Source organism: Notamacropus eugenii, chromosome 1 (genome assembly GCF_028372415.1).
Source record: "Notamacropus eugenii isolate mMacEug1 chromosome 1, mMacEug1.pri_v2, whole genome shotgun sequence".
Lineage (NCBI taxonomy): Eukaryota > Metazoa > Chordata > Mammalia > Diprotodontia > Macropodidae > Notamacropus > Notamacropus eugenii.
In genome coordinates this window covers 655,019,446-655,041,624 of record NC_092872.1, presented here as the reverse complement: position 1 = coordinate 655,041,624, position 22,179 = coordinate 655,019,446, and the positions used below count along the sequence as shown (strand labels likewise).

Genomic DNA, 22,179 nt, shown 5'->3' with positions numbered 1-22,179 from the left:
ACTTGCCTGATTCTATTTTTTATCAAATTGTTTTCTTCAGATAACTTCTGCATCTCCTTTTCGATATCTACAATTGTTCCTTTTAAGCAGTTATTTTCACCAATTAGAGTTTGTATTTTCTCTTCCATTTGTCCAATTTTCCCTTTTAAGGAGTTCTCTTCAGTGAAGTTTTTCATGTTTTCAAAATCATTAATATTTTTTTCTTCTATTTCTCTAATTTTGATTTTAAAACCCTTCCAGAGCTTCTCCAAGAAGGCTCTTTGTTCTTCTGACCAGTTCATATTCCCTTCTGAAATTTTAAATGGGAGTACAGCCTCAATGCTGACCTCTTTGGTGTTTGTGCTTTGGTCCTTGTTCCCATTAAAAGATTCTATGATCTTTTCTGCTTTGCTTTTTACTCATGATAAGAACCCTTTCCCTGACTTTTAAGGCAGATTTCTGCCTCTGAGGCACAGGGAGCTCTGTCCCACACTTTTTCTGCCTTAAACTTGAGGATTTTTGTGTTTTGGCCTCTGATTCTTTCAGCTAGAAATTAAATGCAGCTTACCTGGTGCTGAGCTTCCTAGTGTTTGAAAGTAGTGTCCAGTTAGGTCTTTTTGGCTTTCCCTGAACTTACCCTGGAGGTAGCTGGTTAAGTGTGGGGGAGGAGTAGCTTGGATGCAGGAGGCTCCTCCTAGAGCATAGGGAAGCTCAGCTTTCTGCCCCAGTGTATTCCCGATTCCACTGGGGTGCTGAGGTACACCTGCAGTCCTGGTGTTGGCAGTTGCTGGATTCACTCCCCTGGGGTTCAGGATCTTCACCTGGTTTGTTGAAGTGAGACTCTCTGAGACAGCTCTGATCCTGAACTAGTTGCCTTTTGTCTCCTTTGGTCACAGCAAGAGGAACCCTCTTTAATGATCTTTCTCAACTTCTGTGCTGAGAGTCTGTTTGCCCCTTCTGCTGCTCCCACTGTTCCAGGTTTTTTTCTGGGGAAATAATCTCTATGCTTGTCAAAGTCAACAAAGTGAGGGAGATAGCAGTTACTCATCACTCCACCATCTTCACCACCTTCCACTCTTAACTGAGACTCTAGGACATTGATTTCCCAGGAGCTATTGGGTACCTGTTACTCTTCCTTGAAGACTAGGAACATGCTCAGGCTCCTTACACTGTGTTGTAGTTGAAATATTGCAGGATGGAGGCATTCTTCATGAAAGCAGTTAACCAAAGTGAGAGGCTGAGGTGAAGCTCTCTGGGTAGGCTCACTTTGGTCACTTCACCTTTGATCTCTGACCTGCATGATTACTCTTATTAGCAAAGTATTTTTCCTTCAGAAACTGGTCATGCACCTGGAGGCACACTTGATTTCTAGGCAGGTATTACTGGGATGGAATCTGTGGTAATATATATGGGAGATTTCTCATGACTCTTTGGAAAGGGTGGCAAGTTTAGTGTCCTGAGATTCTTGATATTAACACCTACAGTATGATTTATACTTTGATATTACTACATTGAACTATCTAATATTTTTAGTGTCCAAGTAGACAAATTAGTGTTAATGAAATACCTCACTTATCCCAGATCAAGAGATTTTAAGATTGTCCTCAGTATCTTGAAGTTTTGCAAACAAACTCTCTTTAAAATTGACATTTTCAAATGATTATGCCAGCCTCATGTTACAGGTCCAAAAAGATGAATGTATTGCAAAGTTAGCATCCTGATTAACTAGCTTCCCAGATCCTTATATACAATGAAACTTATTCTTCACATCCTGCAGTGGGTTTGTAGGCCCTTGAAAAAAGTCAGAGCAACTTCCCTGGCAAAGTCAGCTTAATTGAGGCTTCCCTGAATCAGATTGTGCCATGATCACAGTTTTATCAGTTGATTCACTGCTGTACATGCTCTGGACTGGCTATTTCCTTCGTCCTTGCTTGCTTACTTGCATCAGAAGACTGATCAAAGTGTACATGGAATTCTTTGGGAAGATGCCTTGCTTACCTATCTGGAAGTTGAATGCCTGCTGAAAAATTGGGATAGGGTAAGGAGGTGGTTAGGTGGACAGTGTAGATGCAAATTGCCAGTGACTTTGTCATGAGGGAGTGAACCTAGATTACTGTTCAGATGATGTAACATAGGAATTGTATAAAAGGGAAAAAATGTCCAATGTGATATTTTAGACAGGGACTTCAGTGGCTTCACGACTTGCATCTTTAAGGTTCTCAAGGAAAAAAAATGCATTTTCCCCCTTTTACTTTATAGCAAACAGTTTTAATTCATGATTGCGCCTTACTTTTCCATTAACATTGTAGTATGTGATCCATCAAGATATACTTGTAGTTAATACAATAAAAAAAAAAAAGAAAAACACAGATAACATGGAAAGAGTGAAGGAGAGAGAAAATTATAAATTGGGGGAGGGGATAGAATGGAGAAAAAGGCATTATCATAACTGGGAATGTGGATTAGATGAGCTTTCCCACAAAAGACAAAGAGATAGCACTGTGGATTAAAATAATAGTGTTACAACATGTTGTTTAAAAGAAACATATTTGAAGCAGAGAGATATATACAGAGTAAAGGTAAAAGGATGGAGCAGAATCTATTATACTTCAGCTGAATTAATAAAAAAATGCAGATGTAGCCAACATGATTTCAGCAAAGCAAAAGTAAAAATACATGTAATTACAAGTTATAAGAGAGGAAATTGCATCTTACTCAAAGGTAGCACAGAAATGAAGGAATATCAATACCAAATATACATGCAGGAAATATTATGGCATTGAAATTCTTAAAGAAGGCAATTGAGTTACAGGAAGAAATAGACAGCAAAATAAATCTAGTGAAGGACCTCACACTCCTCTCAGACCTAGGTAAGTCTAACCAGAAAATAAACAAGAAAGAGGTTAAGGAGGAGAAGAGAATTTCAGAAAAGTTAGATATGGTAGACCTCTGGAGAAAATTGAATGAGGACAGAAAACAATGTACTTTTTCTCTGTGTTGCATAGGTCCTACACAATTGACCACATACTAGGGCAAAAAGTCACACTATCCGATTCAGAAAGACAGAAATATTAAATATATCTTTTCAGATCAGGATGTAATAAAATTTTATCTACTAAAGGGCCATAGAAAAATAGCCTAAAATTAATTGGAAAAATAATCTAATGCTAAAAATGAGTGAGTCAAACCACAAATCATAGAAACAATAAATAGTTTCATCAAAGATAATGACAATAAGGAGAAACACACCAAAATTTATGGGATGCAGGCAAAGCAGTCTTAGGGAAAATTTTGTATCTCTAAATGCTTAATTTAATAAAATAGAAAAAGAAGAGATCAATGAATTGGGAATGTAACTAAAAGAAAGCTAGGAAAAAAACAAATTTAGAACCTTGTATTAAATACCAAATTAGAAATTCTGAAAATCAAAGGAAAGTTTAATAAAATAGAATTAAGAAGCTATTGAACAAATAAATAATACATAAAGCTGGTTTTATGAAAAAAAAAACTACTAAAATAGATAAGCCTTTGGCGACTTTTATTTAAAAGAGGAGGAAGATAAACAAATCACCACTATCAAAAATAAAATGGGTAAATTCACCATGAAAAAGAGGAAATTAAAATGACATTTAGGAGCTATTTTGCCCAACTGTATGAAAATAACTTTGACAATCTAAGTGAAATAGATGAATATTTACAGAAATATAAATTGACTCGTTTAACAGAAGAGGAAATAAATTACTTGATCCCATTTCAGAAGAAGAAATTGAAGACAGCAAGAACTCTCTAAGAAAAAATAAATTCCAGGGCCATATGGATTTACAACTGTATTCTACAATGCATTTAAAGAACACTTCTAAGATTATATAAACTATTTGGAAAAATGGGGGAAGAAGAAGTCACACCAAGTTCTTTTTATGATACAAATGTGATGCTGATGCTTAAACTAGGAAAGCAAAAGCAGTGAAAAAAATTACAGAAAAATTTCCCTAATTACATAGATACAAGAATTTTAAAATAAATATTAGCAAAGTGATTACAGCAACTTATCACGAGTATAATACACTATTCCTAGGTGGAATTTATTCCAGGAATGCAGTGATTTTTCAGTATTAGGAAAACTATCAGTATAATTGACCACATCAGTAACAAAACCAACAGAAATCATATGATTATCTCAATAGATGCAGAAGAAACTTTTGACAAAATTTAATACTAAGCCCTATTAAAAACACTAGAGAGCATAAGAATAAATAAAACTTTCCTTAAAATGATAAATACCATCTATCTAAAGCCATCAGCAAACATTATACAGAGTGGAAATAATCTAGAAGATTTCCAAAAAGATCAGGAATGAAAGTAGGATGTCCATTATCACTACTATTGTTCGGTATTGTACTAGAAATCTTAGATTTAGCTATAAGACAATAAAAAAGCAATTGAAGGAATTAGAACAGGCAAAAAGAAAACATTATAACTCTTTGCAGATTATATGATGATATGCTTATAAAATCCTGTAAATTAACTAAGAAATTACTTGAAATAATTAACAACTTTAACAAACTTGCAGGGCATAAAATTAACTCATATGTTATCAGCATTTCTGTATATTACAAACAAAACCCTGCAGAAAATAATAGAAGGGAAATTCTTTTTCAAGTAACTGAAGACTACTTGTCTTGGGAGTCTACTTGTCAAGGCAAAAGCAGGAAACATGGAACACATTTACAAAATACTTTTCACTCAAATAGTTTCAGATACAAATAACTGAATAAATATCAGTTGCTCGAAGGTAGGTGGAGCTAATGTAATAAAATTCACAAGTCTACCTAATTCAACTTGCGTATTCATTGCCATGCCAATCAAAGAATGGGAAATATTTAATTGAGCTAGAAAAAACAATAACAAAATTCATCTGGAAGAAAAAAAGGTTCAGCATATCAAGGGAATTAATTAAAACAATTACCAGGTAAGGTGACCTAACTGTACCAGATCTAAGGCTGTATTATGAAGCAGTAAGCAACAATATTATTTTGTAGTGGCTAAGAAATAGAGTGGTAACTTTGTGGAATAGGTTGCAAGACACAACAGTCAATGACTATAGTAATCTACTTTTTGATAGAAAAAATGATTCCAGCTTCTGGATAAGAACCCACTATTTGACAAAAACTGCTGATAGAACTGGATAATAGTATGGTAGAAAATCGCCATATAACCACATCGTAAACCTTATTGATTTCTATAGATTTAGATATAAATGGTGGTAATATAAGCAAATTAGGAGAGCAAAGAATAGTTTTCTCTCAGAACTATGGAGAATGGAAGAATTTATGACCAAATAAGAGGTAGAGAACACTATGAAACGCAAAATGGATAATTTGGATTGCATTAAATGAAAAGGGTATTGCACAAAGCCAATGCAATCAAGAGTAAAAGGGAAGCAGAAAGCTGTGAAACATTTTCACAGCCACTGTCTCTGATAAAGGCCTTATTTCTAAAACACATAGAGAACTGAGTCAATTTTATAAGAATAAAAATAATTTCCCAAATGATAAATAATCAAATGATATGAGCAGGCAGTTTTCAGATAAAGAAATTAAAGTCATCTACAGTTATATGAAAAAATACTCTCATTGCAGACATGCAAATTAAAATAATTCTGAGGTAGCCCATCATATCTATCAGATTGGCTAACATGAAAAAATAGGAAAATTGTGAACACTGGAAAAGACGTGGGCAAGTTGGAACACTAACACATTGTCAGTAGAATTGTATACTGTTCCAACCATTCTGGAAAGAAATTTCCAACCATGCCAAAGGACTGGAAAACTGTGCATACCCTTTTACCTAGCAATACCACTTCTGTATCCCAAAGACATCATAAAAAATGGGAAAAGGACTCACATATATCAAAATATTTATAGCAGTTCTTTTGTGGTGGAAAGTTATTGGAAATTGAGGTGATGTTTCTCAACTGGGGAATGGTTGAGCAAGCTGTAATATGTAAATGTCAATTGTTCCATTAGAAATGATAAGCAGGCTGGTTTCAGAGAAATCTGGAAAGACTTGTATGAACTGATGCTGAGTGAAGGTAGCAGAACCTGGCGAATATTGCACACAATAACAACAGCATTTTCTTCTCAGCAATATAATGATCTCAGACAATTCCAAAAAGGTTAATGATGGAAAATGCTCTTCACATCCAGAGGAAAACCTATGGAATCTTAATGCAGATTGAAGCATACTGCTTTATCTTGTTTTGTTTCTCATGGTTTTCCCTTTGGTTTTAAATCTTTTTTACATGATTCATGTGGAAATGTGTATAATTATATTATACACATTTATTATACATGTATAATACAATTATACTGTACAACCTATATCAGATTACAAGCCATTTGTGACAGGGGGTAGGGAAGAAAAGAGGGAAAATTTAGAAATCAAAATCTTTTTTATTAGTTTATTTTTAGTTTTCAACATTCACTTCTACAAGATTTTGAGTTCCAAATTTTCTCCCCATCTCTCCTCTCCCCTCCAAAGATAGCACATTCTGACTATCCCTTCCCCCAATTTACACTGTTTTCTACAACCCCACCTTCTTTTATCGCCTTCCCTTCCATTTTCCTGTAGAGTAAGATACTTTCTATACTCCATTACCTATATATCTTATTTCCCAATTGATTGTAAAAACAAGTTTTAACATTCATTTTTAAAATTTGAAGAACTCCAAATCTTATTAAAAATATGTTGAGATCTAAAAATGTATAAATAAATTAAAAACATTATCTGAGTACTTCATTCTTTAGCACGGTTAGTAGATCCTCAATAACGTCAGTTAACTGGTAGATTTTCAAAGTGATGTGCAAAAACTTCCCCTACTGATCGCGACATTGTACTATGCTAAAAAAAACCGTGTCCACACCTGTGATTCTAAATTCGTCTTTGGCACCCATTATGACCTTGTGAAAGTACTTACTTTTAGATGTTGGTTCTAAAGATTTACCTCCAAAATACCAAAAAACCAAAACAAAACATTAATCAGTCCTAGTACTGAAGGATCTTATATTAAGACATTGATCTATTTTTAGCTTATTTAAAAAGTTACTTTTAGTTTATCCAAATCATGTAAAAAATTCCTATTGGAAAGTATGATTATATCTATAGTCTTTGAGAATTTTGTCTTCAGGAATAAGATGACGGGTGACTTGCCTAGAGTTACATGGTCATTATGTGACAAATACCAGACTTTAAGCAGTGTCTTCCAGACTCAGTATAGGTTTCTATTATCTATTTCTGTCTATTCTATTAAAAATCTATCTACTCTCTTTTGTCTGTCCTTCTTAAAGAGAATGAAACATATTTTCGTTCACTGGACATTTATTTAGGAAACAATCTTTTGGCATCTACTTTATGTAAATCACAATGGTAAAAACAATGAGAGGGAATGGATTCAAAAGCACAGAAAGATGAGTTATTTTTTTGGAAATTATATTAGACATGAAATAAAACAAATATTTTAACCACAATATTAATGATCTGGTATGATTGTAATTTAGGTAGAATTTATTAAGTTCCATAAAAGGCATATAAATAAACAATAGGATTTCATAAGAGGAAATGATGACTTCCAACTGATGGGATCAAATGAATTTCAAAAATGAAGACTGAGGCTTGAAGGTAAGATTTCAACAGGTGGAAGCAGGGAAGGACAGAGCAAAGGAAAGTAATCAGTCTAGATTAATGCTCAATATTGAAAAAAATAAAAGCATGTCCAGTGAAGGACACACAGTAGCTTTTGACTGATTGCAGGAGTTCAGGAAAGGGACTAGAATTGTAAGATAAAACTAGAAAGTAACGTGATGTGCGTGATCATATACACATTATTAATACAGCAAAGGCTTTAGAAATCATGTACTATTTTCAATGTGATCATGGGAGATATTCCTACCAATAATTTAGCTGGGCATATTATATGATACTGGTTGTAGACATCCCAGTTTAAGGAAATAACAGATTGGATTTTCCAAGGGGTTCCTGCTCAACCTATCAGCTAAAAACAACATATTGAAAGAGTTGGTTTTATGAAAAAAAAAAAAACAATAAAATTGACAAACCTTTGGTTAATTTGATTTAAAAAAAGAAAACCAAATTGCCAATATCAAAAATGAAAAGGGGGAATTCACCTCCACTGAGGAGAAAATTAAAACAGTGACTAGAAATTACTTTGCCAACTGTGTGTTTATAAATTTGACAATCTAAATGAGAAGGATGATTATTTTAAATTATAAATTGTGTAGAATAAGAGAAGAGGAAGTTGAATACTTAAATAACCCAACCTCAGAAAAAGAAACTGAACAAGCCATCTATGAACTCCCTATGAAAAAATCTCCAGGGCTGGAAGGATTTACAAGTGAATTCTATCAAACGTTTAAAGAAGAGTTAATTCTAATACTATAGAGATTATTGGGAAAAATTGAGGAAGGAGTCCTCCCAAATTCTTTTTATGATATAAAGACGTTTTAATATCCAAACCAGGAAGAGCCAAAACACAGAGAGAAAATTATAGACCAATTTCTCTAATGAATATAGATGCAAAAGTTTTAAAAAAGATTTTAGCAAAAAGAATACAGCAACTTATCACGAGAATAATACGTTATGATCAGGTACAATTTATACCAGGAATACATGGCTGGTTCAATATTAGACAATCTAATAGCATTATTGATCATATTGACAATAAAACTAACAGAAACCACATGATTATCTCAGTAGATGCAGAAAAAAGCTTTTAACAAAATACAGCACCAATTCCTACTGAAAACATTGGAAAATATAGGAAAAAATGGAACTTTCAATAAAGTAATGAACAGTATCTACCTAAAACCTTCAGTAAGCATTATACTCAATGGGCACAAAGCTAGATGCATTTCCAATAAGATCAGGGATGAAACAAGGATGTCCATTATCACCACTCTTATCCAATATGGTACTAGACATGTTTACTGTAGAAATAAGAGAAAAAAAGAAATGGAAGGCATTAGAATAGGCAAAGAAGAATCTAAATTGTCACTCTTTGCAGATAGTTTGATGATATAGTTAGAGAATCCCAGAGATTCAAGTGAAAAAATTTCTTGAAGTAATAAACAACTTTGCAAAGTTGCAGGTTATAAAATAAACTCACACAAATCTTCTGCATTTGTATATGTTACTAAGAAATCCCAACAGAAAGAGACAGAAAGAGAAATCCCATTTAAAGCTAGGGTTGACATTATAAAATATTTGGGAGTCTATTTGCCAAAACAAATCTAGGGACCATATGAACACAGCTACAAAGCACTTTTTCACACAAATAAAGTCAGATCTAAGTAAGTGGAAAAATAGCAGTTGCTCGTGGGTAGTCCAAGCCAATATAATAAAAACGATAATTCTACCTAAGTTAATTTACTTATTCAGTGCCATACTAATCAAAATATAAGATAATTATTTTCCAGAGCTAGAAAAGGTAACAGCAAAGTTCTTCTGGAAGAACAAAAGGTCCAGAATGTCGAGGGAAGTAACAAAAGGAAATCTTAGGGAAGGTGGCTTAGTTCTATCAGATATCAAATTTTATTATGAAGCAACAATTATCAAAAGCACTGTGTACTGGCTAAGAAACAGAAGGATAGACAGTGTAATAGGTTAGGTACTCAAGGCAGAGTAGTCAATGAATATAGTAATCTATTATTTGATAAACCCAAGGATCTCAGCTTCTGGGATAAGAACTCATTTTTTGACAAATATTGCTGGGAAAACTGGTTAACCATGTAGCAGAAACTAGGCATGCATCAATCTCTGACAAGGTACAGAAGAATAAAGTCCAAATGGACACATGATTTAGGTATAAAGATTGATACTATAAACAAATAAGTAGAGCAAGGTGTAGTGTATTTATCAGATTTATGGAGAAGGGAAGAATTTTCGAATAAACAAGAGATAGAAAGCATTATGAAGTGCAAAACTGATCATTTTGATTACATTAAACTGAAAAATTTTTGCGCAGCTGAACCCAGTGCAGCCAAGATTAGGAGGGAAGTAGAAAACTGAGGAAGAATTTTTGCAACTAGCATCTGTGATAAAGGCCTCATTTCTAAAATATAGAGAGAACTGAATCAAATGCACAAGAATACTAATCATTCCCCAATTGATAAATGGTCAACAGATATGAACAGTTTTCAGAGGAGAAAATTAAAACTATCTGTGGTCAAGTGAAAAAATGTTCTAAATCACTATTGATTAGAGAGATGCAAATCAAAACAACTCTGAGATATCACACCACACATATCAGATTGGCTAACATGACAAAACAGGAAGAGGACAAACGTTGCAGAAGATGTGAGAGAATTGGAACACAAATTCATTGTTGTTATAGCTGTGAACTGATCCAGCCATTTTGGATAATAATTTGGACGTGTGCCCAAAGGGCTACAAAAATGTGCATACCCTTTGACTCAGCAATACTGCTTCTAGGACTGTATCCTTAAGACATCATAAAAATGGTAAAGGGTCCCACATATACAAGAATGTATATAGCAGTTCTCTGTCATGGCCAAAAACTGGAAATCAAGGGGATGCCCATCAATTGGGGAATGGCTGAATACATTGTGGTATATGAATGTAATGGAATACTATTTTGCTATAAGAAATGATGAATAGGAACACTTCATAGAGGCCTGGAAAAACTTATATGAACTGATGCTGAGTGAAAGGAGCAGAACCAGGAGAACCTTGTATACAGCAACAGCACAGTATGTGAGGAATTTTTCTGATAGACTTAGTACTTCATTCCAATGCAAGGACTTAAATAATCCCCCATAGTCTCTTAAGGCATAATGCTTTTCCAATCCAGAGAAAGAACTATGGAATTTGATCGCGGAATGAAGCAGATCATTTTCCTTTGTGTTATGTTTTGATTTGTTTTATGATTATTTAATAGGAATATATGTGTAGAACCTATATAAAACTGTATACCATCTCAGGGAGAAAGTGGACATGTAGAGGGTGAGGGGGCTGGGAGGGGAAAAATATAAGATATATGGAAGTGATTGTAGAACGCTGAAAACAAATAAAATAAATATGACTAGAAAAATATTCAAGTTTGTAAACTAATATATAGATTCTTGATTTGTAGGACCAGAGTCAGGAATCAGTGTCTGCATTAAGAAAAAGCTACAATAGAAAAATTAGTTAAATTGGCTTGCATCAATAGAGGTAACAACAAGGATGAGAGTAAACAATTATTATTATACACTTTGTATTTGCCAGGCACATTTCAAATATTAGATTTAATTCTCATGACAACCCTGCAAAGCAAGTGCTATTATTATCTCCAGTTTTTGACAGAGGAAACAAACAGACAGAGGTTGACTACCCAATGTCATACAGCTCATAGGTGTCTGATGGCAGGTTTGAGTTTAGATCTTGACTGCAGGTTCAGTATGCTATGTACTATGCCAGGTATTTGCCACTGGTACAAGGGTTGGTTAAAAAGGGACAATGCAAAAATAGTTGAAGGGGGTGGAGGAAGAGAGTACACAGCTTGCCAGAATTATTTCACTTTGTTGGACACAATCTATTGTAGTTCTAAGCTTATTTTCATGTCCATATGCATTGTCCTCATTCAAGATTCTGCTGAATTAACTTAATCTGTCCAGATTCCACTCCTGTCCATTTCTTTTACTCTCCACAGGAACAGTCATTTTTAAGCAACAATGGGCACATCAAGAATTTTTATGGAAATATCAATATTTTTTAAACTTAACTACCATACATTAATCAGAAAACTCAATAAACTCTCAAATATTATACCTCCTCTAATTAACATTAGAAGATAATAAATTATTTTTTGGTGTATACTTGGTGGAACATTGCTCTAATCCTTGCTTTTAGGGTGGCAGAGGCTGGTGGATTCCTTGAGTTCAGCAATTCTGTGTCTCAGGGCACGAAAAATCAACTGAGCATGAGAACTAAGTCTGGTACCAATATGGTGGCTGCCTTCCCCAAGGGGTTTATATGGCTACATCAGGTTGCCTAAGAACATGAAAAACAATCTCATTTCAGAAATGTACAAGACCAGCAGTGAGATTATAGTTCAGTTATATTGTATCAATTAAAAGAGCAAGATTTAGTCAATACATAGACATATGTGTACACATAATCATATCAACATATGTGTTTATAACAAATACAGTCTTCTGTATAGACACACACACATTTGAGTTAAGTATTTTTGTTGAGTAAATATGAAGTTGTGAGTACAGATGTGAAGCATTTAATGCACTTTCAAATGTGGTCATTGTATTACCAACTTTACTTAATTACTTTACTGTGTTTCAACAGATGTATCATGAAGTTGGAGTGATTGGTAAATATCTGTAATGCAGTTACAAAATACTTACATAACAAATTGTAAAGACATTCAATTTCAAGACCCCTCACTGTTTTAGAGAATTGCTTAATCTTTGAGTTTCAAATTATTTGAACTTCTTCTGGGTATTCCTTTTAGTTGACAGTAAAAAAAAATGTAAACCTTAATTATGCAGCTAATCTCTTTTGCTGAGTTTTTTTCAAAATCCAAGTGAATAAAGTAAGTCATATCAGACTTGATGATTCGGGTTTTGAGTGGCAACTAATATGTAATTGTCAACAGTCATCTAATTCCTTCCTGATAGACATTCTGCTTTTCATGAAACAAATTCATGTTCATATGCAGTAGGTAGAAAAAGAAAGCAAAATCTGTTATTCCATAAGAAATAGCTTTTAGTTCATGCTAGACAATTGTATTTTTTCAAGTCCTGTTTATTGTCATCTAACTGTCCTTTCAGGCTCTATGTTGTTATTTTCGTGTTCTTGTTCTCTAACAACAAAGCAACATAAAACAATTACAGGTGTTTTATTCCACACAATTAGTGACAATGGCATTAAACAACTTTTTTTTAAATTTTCAGTGGCACTATAAGAGAGCAATTTTGGCATGTTCATGACCACATAACTGTACAAAAGTGGCAGAAGTAATAAAGTCAAATTATTTTGGTGCTAAATGCATTTGTAATAATGGGAAAAACAACATATTTCTAGAGGAAAATCAAGGGAAGTAAACATAAATACAGAAACGTATATGCAAATAAGACTTTCATCTTCTTGCAAAGCATATTCACTATCAGTTCAAGATAAAAGAATCACTCATTAGAGGCATTGCTACAGCAAATCGATCTATTAATTACTTTTTATCGAAACTATTGACCAAATAGTAATTCAAATGGTTACATTATTCAAAATGGTGACAAAGTTTGTGTTTCAAGATTTTTGTAATATAATTCAGGTTCATGAAGGCATATAATATACCTTAAATGGATTTATGAGGATTAAATTGTCTTTAATTTGTCATAATAAGTAACTTCTGATAAACTTCCTAAATGCTATATATGACAAAGTAATGACAGGTCATATCTATCTCTATCTGTCTCTATCTATCTATCTATCTATCTATCTATCTATCTATCTATCTATCTATCTATCTATCTATCTATCTATCTGTCTGTCTATCTACCTATCTATCTATCTATCTGTCTATCTATCTATCTGTCTGTCTGTCTATCTCAAGAAGTAATATCAGAAAACTGAAATATTTAGAAGTCTGATTAATTGGAAAATGAACTAACAGTAAGGCTCATAAGAAGAAGAACATAATAATAAAATATTCAAAAAAGCCATAATATGTTAAGAAAATACAGTACTGTGAAGGAAATGGGCAAAATGTACAATTAAAATAAGATTTTGAACACTATAAAATACCAAAGTCCAATCATCAAAGAAAAAAGCAAATGGAGAATAGAAGCATGTGTCACATTCCACTAAAAGCAACAAACATACATAGCAAAAAAATAAAACTTGCATCCATACAAGCATGTAAATAGAAAAACTTGTTTTCAAGAAAATGGTTGATATAAATTATCTCATATTTATGCAATTTTTAAAAAAATCAAAAAAGACTTACTGATGAAATATCAATAAATATTAATTAATAATCCTATCATGCTAACATTCTAAAGATTTTCGGGAAACTTAAGGAATTGGGAAAAATAAAACAAAATAGCTGAATTAATAATTCATAGAATGAATCACATACTCTGCTCTCAGTAAATAGGCTATGGGAGAGATGAAACAGTATGAAGCCACAGTAATAAGAGGAAAGGCAAGTGAATAGAAGGTAGCTACAGATGCAATCACAGCTTGGTAATGAGAAGTTACTATAATTTTTGAGTCTCACAACAAAAGTATAGGCATTTTGTATACTAGGATAAAAATAATGAAGGGGAAGCACTTTTAGAGGAGTAACAGAAAATAAGTTTCCACTTAGAAAGGGAATGAAAGGATATCATTAAAAAACAGTCTCGGGGGGCTGAGCCAAGATGGTGGAGTAGAAACACACAAATACGCTAGCTCCAAACCCACAGCCCATGAAATATCTGTAGTAAAGAGCTGCCAATAAATTCGGGAACAGGAGAAGCCACATAACAGCAGAGCTGATAAGATTTCTGTTCCAGAGGGACCTGCAAACCGCTCGCAAAAGGTCCTTCACACTGCGGACACGGAGCCCAGCCCAGCACTGCCCTGGCCCTGGCACCGAGAGGAGAAGATCCGAGCAGACTTCAGGGATGGGATCTCCAGCGGGCACGCGGGTCCCTCCACCCATAGGTGATGGGGGTGGGTGAGAAGGTCTCTTTAGTGGGTCGAGAGGGGAGTGGGGTGCCCCCATACTCAGGCCCCCTCTAGGGGCAACAGGGGAGGCGGGAGCAGACGGGGGCTCCCCAAGCAGGCAGGAGCCTGGATCCATTGTTGAAGGTCTCTGCATAAACCCCCTGAGGGAACTGAGCCTGTGAGGCGGCCCTGCCCCCACCTGAGCACCTGAACTTAATCTCACACTGAATAGCAGCCCTGCCCCCACCCAAAGCACTGAGGCTGGGAAGCAGAATTTGAGTCTCAGACCACAAGCGCTGGCTAGGAGGATCCAGAGGCGAGGTGGGTGTGAGGAGACTATTCAGAGCTCAAGTCACTGGCTGGGAAAATGCCCAGAAAAGGGAAAAAAACGGAGACTATAGAGGGTTATGTTCTTGGTGAGCAGGTTTCTCCTCCCCTCCCTTCTAATGAGGAAGAGTAGTGCTCACCATCAGGGGAAGACACGGAAGTCAGTGCTTCTACATCCCAGCCCACTCAATGGGATCAGTTCTAGGAAAAGGTCATAAAGAGCTCAAAATATTTTCAAAATCATGTTAGAGAGGTGGAGGAAAAACTGGGAAGAGCTATAAAAGACTTGCAAGCAAAGTATGAACAACAAATCAGCACCCTGCTAATGGAGACCCAAAAAAATGCAGAAGAAAATAACACCCAGAAAAATAGGCTAACTCAATTGGCAAAGGAGGTTCAAGAAGCCAATTAGGAGAAGAATGCTTTCAAAAGCAGAATTAGCCAAATGGAAAAGGAGACTCAAAAGCTCACTGAAGAAAATAGTTCTTTCAAAATTAGAAGGGAACAGATGGAGGCTAATGACTTTATGAGAAAGCAAGAAATCACAAAACAAAACCGAAAGAATGAAAAAAAATGGAAGATAATGTGAAATATCTCATTGGAAAAATAACTGACCTGGAAAATAGATGCAGGAGAGACAATTTAAAAATTATGGGCCTACCTGAAAGCCATGATCAAAAAAAGAGCCTAGACATCATCTTTCATGAAATTATCAAGGAAAACTGCCCTGATATTCTAGAACCAGAGGGCAAAATAAATATTGAAAGAATCCACCGATCACCACCTGAAAAAGATCCAAAAATAGAAACTCCTAGGAATATTGTGGCCAAATTGCAGAATTCCCAGGTCAAGGAGAAAATGTTGCAAGCAGCTGGAAAGAAACAATTCAAGTACTGTGGAAATACAATCAGGATAACACAAGATCTAGCAGCTTCTACATTAAGGGATCGAAGGGCATCGAATAGGATATTCCAGAAGTCAAAGGAACTAGGACTAAAACCAAGAATCACCTACCCAGCAAAACTGACTATAATACTTCAGGGGAAAAATTGGTCTTTCAATGAAATAGAGGACTTTCAAGCTTTCTTGATGAAAAGACCAGAGCTAAAAACAAAATTTGACTTTCAAACACAAGAATGAAGAGAAGCATGAAAAGGTGAACAGCAAAGAGAAGTCATAAGGGACTTATAAAAGTTGAACTGTTTACATCCCTACATGGAAAGACAATATTAGTAACTCTTGAAACTATTCAGTATCGGGGTACTTGGTGGGATTACACACACATACATGCACATGCACACACTCATAGAGACAGAGTGCGCAGAGTGAACTGAATAGGATGGGATCAAATCTTAAAAAAAAAATGAAATCAAGCCGTGAGAATGAAATATGTGAGAGGAGAAAGGGAGAAATGGAATGGGGCAAATTATCTCTCATAAAAGAGGCAAGCAAAAGACTTATTAGTGGAGTGATAAAGAGGGGAGGTGAGAGAAAAACATGAAGTTTACTCTCATCACATTCCACTAAAGGAAGGAATAAAGTGCACACTCATTTTGGTATGAAAACCTATCTTACAATACAGGAAGGTGGGGGACAAGGGGATAAACAGGGTGGGGGGGACGATGGAAGGGAGGGCATGAGGAGGAGGGTGCAATTTGAGGTCGACACTCATAGGGAGGGTCAGGATCAAAAGAGAGAATAGAAGTAATTGGAAGCAGGATAGGATGGAGGGAAATATAGTTAGTCTTATACAACATGACTATTATGGAAGTCATTTGCAAAACTACACAGATCTGGCCTATATTGAATTGCCTGCCTTCCAAAGGAGGGGGAGGGGAAGGAGGGAGGAAAAGAAATTGGAACTCAAAGTTTTAGGAATAACTGTCAAATACCGTTCTTGCCTCCAGGAAATAAGAAATACAGGTAAAGGGGTATAGAATGTTATTTGGCACAACAGGACAGAGGAGAGGATGGAGACAAGGGCAGAGAGGAATGAGGGAGGAGAGAGCAGATTGGTGATGGGGGCAATTGGAATGCTCGGTGTTTTGGGGTGGGGGGAGGGAACAAGGGGGGAGAAAATTTGAAGCCCAAAAATTCTGTGAAAATGAATGTTAAAAGTGAAATAAATTAATAAATTAATAATAATTTTAAAAAAAACAGCCTCTACTCTCCTGGTTACGGAAGTTTAGGTCCCTATTATAAAAATGGGTCTCTTGATGTATTTGGTTTGGAGGATATGAACACACATGAGATCTTTTTAAAATTCTTACAAAATTTCATCTTTTTGCATCTAATAACATTTTATTTTTCCAGTTACATGTAAAGATAGTTTCCAACATCCTTTTATTGAGATTTCAAATTTTGGGTCTACTCAGTGCAGCAGCAGCCCTTCTTTCTCCACAGCGATCATCTACAACCCCTGACTCCCCAGCAACCATGCTGAAAGGACCCGCAGTTGACATTGATCTTGGCACCACTTACTCCTGTGTGGGAGTTTTCCAACATGGGAAAGTGGAGATCATTGCTAATGACCAAAGAAAAAGGACCATCCCCAGCTACATCACCTTCACTGACACTGAACGTATAATCAGCGATGCTGCAAAGAATCAAGTTGCAATGAACCCCACCAACACAGTTTTTGATGCCAAACATCTGATTGGTCGCAGATTTGATGATGCAGTTGTGCAGTCAAACATGAAGCACTGTCCTTTTACGGTGGTGAATGATGCAGGCAGAGCTAAGGTCCAAGTGGAGTACAAAGAGGAGATCAAAAGTTTCCATCCAGAAGAAGTGTCTTCTGTGGTCTTGACCAACATGAAAGAAATTGCTGAAGCTTACCTTGGGAAGATGTCACAAATGTGGTCGTCACAATACCAGCCTATTTCAATGATTCCCAACGTCAGGCCACTAAAGATGCTGGAACCATTGCTGGTCTCAATGTGCTCCAAATCATCAATGAGCCAGCGGTGGCTACTATTGGTTATGGCTTAGACAAAAATGTTAGTGCCGAAAGAAATGTGCTGATCTTTGACCTTGGAGGTGGTACTTTTGATGTCTCCTTTCTTACCATTGAAGATGGCATCTTTGAGGTCAAGTCCACGGCTGGGGACACCCACTTGAGTGGGGAGGACTTTGACAACCAAATGGTCAACCACTTCATTGCTGAGTTCAAATGAAAGCACAAAAAGGACATCAGTGAGAACAAGAGGGCTGTTCACCATCTTCGCACTGCTTGTGAACATGCAAAACGCACCCTCTCTTCTAGTACCCAGGCCAGTATTGAGATTGATTCCCTCTTTGAAGGTATGGACTTCTATACATCAATCATTTCGAAGAGCTGAATGCTGATCTCTTCCATGGCAAACTGGACCCTGTGGAAAAGGCCTTAAGAGATTCTAAGCTAGATAAATCACATGTTCATGACATCGTCCTGGTGGGTGGTTCCACTTGAATTCCCCAAATCCAGAAACTTCTACAAGACTTCAATGGCAAGTAGCTCAACAAGATTATCAATCCTGATGAGGCTGTTGCTTATGGTGCAGCTGTCCAGGCATCCTTTTTTCCTGGAGATAAATCTGAGAATATGTAGTCTTGTTGCTGTTGGATGTCACTCGTCTTTCCCTTGGAATTGAAACTGCTAGTGGAGTTATGACTGTTTTGATCAAATGTAATACCACCATCCCCACCAAGCAGACACAGACATTTACCACCTATTTGGACAGCCAATCTGGTGTGCTTATTCAGGTTTATGAAGGTGAGAGGGCAATGACAAAGGATAACAATCAGCTTGGCAAATTTGAGCTCACAGAAATAGCCCCCAGAACCCAGAGGAGTTCCTCAGATTGAGGTAACATTTGACATTGATACAAATGGTATTCTCAATGTTTCTGCTGTGTATAAGACAAGGAGAACAAGATCACCATTACCAAAGATAAAGGACGTCTGAGGAAGAAAGACATTGAGTGTATGGTTCAGGAGGCTGACAAATACAAGACTGAGGATGAGAAGCAGAGAGACAAGGTGTCTTCCAAGAACTGGCTGCAGTGAAGGATGAAAAACTGCAAAACAAAATTGATGATGAAGACAAACAGAAGATCGTTGACAAATGTAATGAAATAATTAACTGGCTGGATAAGAACCAGACTGCTGAGAAGGAAGAATTTGAGCATCAGCAGAAAGATTTGGAGAAGGTCTGCAATACATTATTATCAAGCTGTACCAGAGTGCAGGAGGCATGCCAGGAGGCATTCCTCGTGGATTCCCAGGGGGTGGAGCAGCCCCATCTGGAGGTGGTTCTTCTGGAACCACTATTTAAGAGGTGGACTAAACAACAGAAGAAAGAGCATTCCACATAGCTTTCCAAAAACTGAAGGACTCAAAATTTGTAGCCAAGGCAGTAGCAGTTTAAAAGTAACATTTAAACTACTGTGTAAATCTGGTCATTCTCAATACTTGAATGTGTGCAGAGGGAAAGAAGTGAACAACATTGCACTTTATCAGCACTATAAAGAAGTGGAAATGCAATTCTTGTCCTGGAGAATAAAAACTATTTAAAATTGGCACCATTAAAAAAATATTTCAAATTCCAAAGTTTTCTCCCTCTTTTCCTTTTCTCCCTTCTCCCAAGACAGCAAGTATTCTGATATATGTTACACATGTCCAATCATGTTAAGCATATTTCCACTTTAGTCATGTTGTGAAAAAGCTATCAGAAGAAAAGAGAAAAAAACAGAAAAAATACAAACAAAAAAAAGTGAAAATAGTATGCTTCAAACTGTATTCATACTTCACAGGGCTTTCTCTGGAAGTAGAGAGATTTTCCATCCTAAGTCTTTTGGAATGCTCTTAGAGCATTTCATTGCTGAGAAGAGCTAAGCCTGTCTTTCTTGGACATCTCACAATGTTGTTGTTCTCATGGTTCTACTGGCTCCACTCCTCAACAATCCATGTAAGCCTTTCCAGGTTATTCTGAAATCTGCCTGATGATCTGACTGAAAAAAAAAAAAAAGGTTTCCCAGTTTTCTGCCTTCCTTCTAATATTGGTTGCATTGACTTTATTTGTGTAAAAACTTTTTAATTTCATGTAATCAATATTATCTTTCTTCATTTCATAATATACTCTGTCTCTTCTTTAGTCATCAATTCTTTCATTCTCCATAGATATGATAGCTAAACTACTCTTTGATCTTCTAATTTGCTTGGTGTATCATCATTTCCAGCCAGATCTTGTACCCATTTTGATCTTATATTGGTGCAGAGTGTACGATGTTGATTTTTGCCTAGTATCTATCATATTATTTTCTAGGGTTCCAGCAGTTTTTATCAAATAATACATTCTTATTCCAGAAACTGATGTCTTTGGTTTTATTCAGGCTTGTGCAACCTGTGGCTTGTGCCCACTTTGGGCTTGTGGCGTGCCAAAGGATTTCAAGTGGCCCGTGAAAAATGTAAAGGATATTTGGTAAGGTTTTGAAGGCAGTCTGAGGGCTTTTGGGTTGTACAAGCTTGGGCTTGTTAAACAGTAGATTGCTATAGTCACTGAATACCATATCTTTTGTACCTAATTCCACTGATTCACCACTCTTATGTTTAGCCAGTTACATATAGTTTTGATGGTTGCTGCTTTAAATGAATAAAAACAACTTCCCTTGCCTTTCTTTTCACTAATTCCTTTTGTTCTTCCAATTAAATTGTTACTGTTTTCATTAGCTCTAAAAATAGTTTTTGGTAGGTTAGGCATTGAATAAGTAAATTAATTTAGGTATAATTCTCATGGTCTAACCTTAAGGTACTGATGTTTTTCCAATTATTTGGATATGATCGTTTTGTGTAAAAAGCATTCGCAATTGTGTTCATATAGTTCCTGGGTTTCTCTTGGAAGATAGACTTCCAAATATTTTACATTGTTTACAGTTTTTAATGGATTTTTTCTATCTCTTGCTTTTAGATGTTTTAGTAATAGATATAAATGCCAATTATTTATGTGATTGTATTTTATATCCTGCAACTTTGCCAAAGTTGTTAATTATTTTAAATAGTTTTATAGTTGATTCTCTAAGAGTATTATCATGTTGTCTCCAAAGAGAGTGAGTTTTGCTTCTTCAATGCTTATTCTAATTCCTTCAATTTCTTCTTTTTCTATCACTACTAATGCTAACATTTTTAGTACAATATTGAACAGCAGTGGTGTTAATGGACAATTTTTTACACCCTGATCTTATTGGGAATGATTCTAGCTTGTCCCAATTAAAGATAATGCTTTCTGATGGTTTTAGAAAGATGCTAATTATCATTTTAAGGAAAATTTCATGTATTCCTATGCTCTCTAGCATTTTTAATGAGAATGAATATTGAATTTTTTCAAAATATTTTTCTGCATCTATTGTGTTAATCATATGATTTTTGTTAATATCATTATTGATAGCGTCAATTACGCTGATAGTTTTCCTAATAGTGAATCAACCCTGCATTCCTGTTACAAACCTCACCTGCTCACAGTCTATAATCATCATGATGAATTGCCACAATATTTTTCTTAAAAATTAATTTAAAATTTTGCATCGACATTAAATAGAGAAATTGTTCTATAATTTTGTTTCTCTATATTGGCTTTTCCTGTTTAGGTATAAGAACCCTATTTGTACCACAAAAATAATTTGGAAAGATACCTTAATTATCTACATTTCTGTCTACCTTATATAATATTGGAATTAGTTGTTCTTTAAAAGTTTGGTAGAATTTACTTGTAAATCCATCTGGCTCTGGCAGTTTCTTCTTAGGGATTTCATTGATGCTTTGTTCAGTGTCTTTTTCTCTGAAATGGTGTTATTTAAGTATTTTATTAAATTATTTAAATATTTATCCATTTCATTTAGATTGTTAGATTTATTGGCATATGGTTGGACAAAATAATTTGTAATTATTTCTTTAATTTCCTCTTCATTGGTGATGAATTTTCCCTTTATTCTTCATATGACGTAATTTAACCTATTCTGCCTCTCCCCTTCCTCTTTCCATAGTACAATCCTTTTTCATCCCTTAATTTATTAACATTTTTATCATCACATCACAGTCAAATTTTACCAACACTTTTTGTCATTTTTACCCCTTCTAATTGCCCTAATAGAGATAGAGTTC

General features: G+C 35.4%; 1 pseudogene; it reads left to right on the top strand.

The window, feature by feature from the left end:
- The first annotated feature begins 17,478 nt into the window (after nt 1-17,478).
- LOC140528146 (heat shock cognate 71 kDa protein-like) lies at nt 17,479-19,369 on the top strand (annotated as a pseudogene).
- The last annotated feature ends 2,810 nt before the right edge of the window (nt 19,370-22,179 follow it).